Source organism: Drosophila guanche, unplaced genomic scaffold, assembly GCF_900245975.1.
Source record: "Drosophila guanche unplaced genomic scaffold, DGUA_6, whole genome shotgun sequence".
Classification (NCBI taxonomy): Eukaryota; Metazoa; Arthropoda; class Insecta; order Diptera; family Drosophilidae; genus Drosophila; species Drosophila guanche.
Genome location: NW_022995766.1, coordinates 51,932 through 56,414, shown reverse-complemented (window position 1 = coordinate 56,414; position 4,483 = coordinate 51,932). Strand labels below are relative to the sequence as shown.

General features: G+C 31.8%; 1 long non-coding RNA gene across 1 annotated transcript; it reads right to left on the bottom strand.

Moving 5' to 3' along the window:
* Positions 1-3,298: 3,298 nt before the first annotated feature.
* Positions 3,299-3,628, bottom strand: LOC117591141. Its single transcript, XR_004574358.1, has 2 exons — positions 3,591-3,628; positions 3,299-3,529 (listed from the first exon to the last, which is right to left on the bottom strand). It is a non-coding gene; the product is annotated as an uncharacterized LOC117591141 (long non-coding RNA).
* Between the last annotated feature and the right edge of the window lie 855 nt (positions 3,629-4,483).

Genomic DNA, 4,483 nt, shown 5'->3' with positions numbered 1-4,483 from the left:
AATTATGTTACTGCTCCTTCTGTTTCATGCGATGCAATGCGTAAATATACAAAGATAGCTACTGCAAATAATAAATATTTAAATGAAAGATTCAGGGCCAGTGATCCTATAAACTATCTAGCGTACATTGATGATAACAATTTATATGGATGGGAAATATTACAATTTCAAATTTCTAAGTAACAATGAAATTCAATCTTTCAACGCTCTAAGTATATCTGCTTGCGGGGATGTAGGATACATCTAAGAATAGATCTGAAATATCCTCATTCTATACACAATAAACATAATAGTTTACCATTCTGCCCCGAAAATAAGATTCCTCCAGGCGGAAAACAATCAAAATTGATAGCGGACATATCTGATAAAAATAATTATATAATACATTTAAAACAGTTGCAGTTATGCATAGAGAAAGGTATGATTTTAGAAAAAATATCGCGAGTATTATCTTTTAAGCAATCCTGTTGGCTTAAACCCTATATTGATCTAAATACATCCCATAGAAAAGAAGCTAAGAATGAGTTTGAGATAAACTTTTATAAATTAATGGTTAATGCTGTCTACGGTAAAACGATGGAGAATGTAGAAAAGCGACGGGAGGTCGCATTAATTAAACATTATAATTCAAGACAAAATTCCGCAGGGTTTAGACAACGCATAGCTAGACATAATTTTCACAGTGTTGAAATCTTTGGTGAAAATTTAGCTGCCATTGAGTCCTCTAAATCAAGCATTTTGTATAATAAACCCATATACATTGGAGTTTGTATACTAGAACTTTCAAAATGGTTAATGTATACTATTTCTATCATTTTCATTCTCTAAAATGCCCATCATCAAAAATACTCCACATGGATACAGATTCATTTATTATATCATCAATAGAAGATTTTTATGGGTTAAATACCTTTTTTAATACCTCAAATTACCAAGAGTCAAATATTTTCGGGATTAATCGGGCAATAACAAAGAACTAGGTTTAATGAAAGACGAAAATGCGGGTCGTATAATGACCTCATTTGCAGGGTTAAAAGCGAAAGCATTCTCTTATTTAGTTGTCAAAGACAATAGCACTGAACATAATGTCAAAAAGATTAAAGGAGTAAAAAAGTGGGTAGTTAAACGATTATCACATGCTCAGTATATTGAATGCCTTAAACATAAAAAAAACATGTTATGGACAGCAGAGAGTAATCAGAAGTAGAGGTCATAAAATGTATACTGAAATTGTAAATGAGTTTAAATTATAAGGATGACAAAAGATTTATATTATCCGATAATATTTCAACGTTAGCACATAATCACTTTGAAATTGTAAATATTATAGATCTTAGTAATAATGAAGTAATTTAAACTATTTTAAATATTATAAAAACATAAAACGAGATAAAAAAATTGTTTTTTGCTGTTTAATTATTTCAATATACTTTTTTTATCTATCCAGGAATTGTGTGTTTCATCAAACCCTAACCATTTAACAAAAACAAAAAACATTTTCCACATACGATTTTTTAATGTTATATTAAAACGTTCGCAAATATTTGCTTTTAGGTGTGTTATTATTGTTAAAATTGACAGAAAGACATCCGTCTTTCCCGAGTTGGTTTTATTGAATCTCTTCATGTATATTTCTTAAATTCTACTTAGCTTGGGGCCGCGTAGCTGCGCTGCCAGTAACGCCGGCAGCGGAGCGGCCACATTTATGTGTTTAATATATATGTATGTATATATGCCCAGCGCTTCTGATAGCGGGGGCGCGAGGGGTATGCATGCACATTCAGACGGATCATGTTTGAGTGCCGTCGGTTACGTGAAAGACGCCGACGATGCACTCTTGTGCGCGAGGCATATTTATGCGATCTTATTACCGTCGCACTTAAGATATTTATGATTGCATAAACACTGCAACAAAGTGTTACAGTGTGTTGTCCCTTAAGTACTCTTGGTACAGTGGGTATTGCCTATGTGTGCATACTACATCTCCCTCCTTTTGAAAAATAACGTAATATATGAAGATATTTTTTTTTTTAATGAAAATTAATTCTTATTATTATATATTGTTTAAATTGAAAAAAATTTATTGAAATTGATATTTTTTTTTGTTTTGTTTTTTTTTCAATATGTATTCCTCCTCTTATTTTTTTCTTTTATTTTTTTTCATTTGTTTTTGTATTGAATTATTAAATTTGAATGAATGGGTAATACAATTTCAAATTTTATACAAATTTCTAAATGTTTATTTTTCCTATACATGGCCATGCTACATATGACAAAGGGTTAAAAATCTTTATCCTATCCCTATGCACTTTTTGTTTCTTTTTCCTATCATCAGAGATTATGATGTTATCTCTTTCTCCGATGTTTTCTACTGTATAGGTACCTGTATATTTGGAATCTAGCTTATGCCCTGATTCGTTTTTTAATATAACTTTATCTCCTATTGATAGAGCTATGTCCCTAATTTTTAAAACATAAACTTCCTTATTTTTCTTCTTATTTAATTCTAGCATATTTCTTGCTCTTTTCTATGCTACTTCTAATCTATACCTACTTTCTTTAGCGTAGTCATCAATGTTATATAAGTGTCCTATATTATTTATGCTGTTAAAATAATTTGGTAGATTGTTAGTCTTACCAACTCATATGGACAATAATTATGTGCCATAGAGGGGGTTGTATTGAAGCAATAAACAAAATATTGGAGCCATACGTCCCAATCTGTTTTATTAACTGATATATAAGATCTCATGTATTCGTTAAATGTTCTGTGGCTTCTTTCTATTGTTCCAACTGTATGGTGGTGGTGCTCTGTTGACGTTATGTTTTCTATTTTTAGATATATACACAAGTCGTTAATGATTGAATTATTGTATTCTGTTCCCATGTCCGTAATGAACGTCTTCATTGGACCGTACTTCAGAATAAATTCTTCAAAGATAGGTTTTGCTACTATGTTTGCGCTTTTATTTTTAATTGGGATGGCAACTAGGTATTTCGTCAAGTCACAGATTAATGTGACGGCATATTCATTTCCCTGTTCTGATTTAGGAAGTGGACCGATCCAGCCATTTGGGGGGTTTCCATAATTGTAAAGGAGTTTTGGTATATTTAGTCGATTTCGACTTTTGGCATTTTTGACATTTACTAATTAGTAATTCTGTAATTAGTAATCAATTTTTTGTTTACCTGATTTTTTGTTTACCGGCTTGAATTTCAAGCCTTTGGAAGAACTGACCTAATTCAAAGGGTTCCATTAGTATACAAATCGCTAACTTCATATCTTGCTGTAATTTTGTTTTCCATGTTTGAAAAAACAGAAATTATTTTTTACATGCAAGGTCACTACTTTGCGTACTTCGTCATTGTTAATGACTTCATATACGTTGGGCTTTGAAGCTTTTTCTAGAGATTGCCTAGGCAATTCTATTTGAATCGTCATGCGGGACTGCATAGTTTTTGATGACGTCATATTTCTTGTCATCTGGCAAGATTCCTTTTTTTGTGCATTTATGACCGAGAAAGGTCACTTCATGCATACAAAATTAACATTTTTGTGGGTGTAATTTCAGGTTGTGTTTCGCACATACTTCAAAAATATCTTGTAAGTTTTTGAGCATATGTTTTTCGGAACAACCAATGACTATAATAAGATCGTCCAATGCTTGCGAAGCTTCAAGTCCAGAGAATGCAATAGTCATCATTCTTTGAAATGAATTTGGCGCTATTTTTAAACCAAATGGTAGTCGCGTGAAGCGATTTGAGCCATTGTTCGTTGAAAAATAAGTTATATTACGTGAACTTTCTTCTAGTTCTATTTGATGAAAACCTGACATTAAATCAAGGCATCAGAAGTATTTTGCTCAGCCTAGTTGATCCAAAATGTCATTAATCCTAGGTAATGGAAATTTATCTGACAGGAGTTTTTTATTTATTTGACCATTAATCGCCTTTTTTTCTGTTCTGTGCCCGGAAGGGCTTTCTTTGGTACTAGTAAAAGGGGGCTGTTGTACTCTGTCACGGATGGTTCGACTATTTTGTCGTCTATTAGTTTTCCTATTTCTTCTGGATTTCCTCAACTTGGCTATGCGGCCTTCGATAGTTTTTTATATAAATAGGTTCATTATCCTTCAATCTTAATTTCTGTTTATAAAAATTATTAGTTGTTATCGATTCGGTTTCAAGTCCGAATATGTCATTATATTTGGAACATAGTTCAGTTAATTGTTGTTTGAATGGAGTTGGAAAATTTTTTGTAAGCTGAGCTATGACAGTTTGTTCCCTGATTTTAGAAGTTGTTTGAACTACATTGTAATTCGAAAGTGGTTCATATTTTAAATTATTTATATTAATTAACTGGTCGTTATTTGTTGTATTTAGTAATCGAAAAAATGCGTTTCGAGTGGTTGCAACGGTATTTGCAACATAAATACCATTTTAATTCTTTTATGAAGTCAATCCCTATTATTCCATCACATGGGAT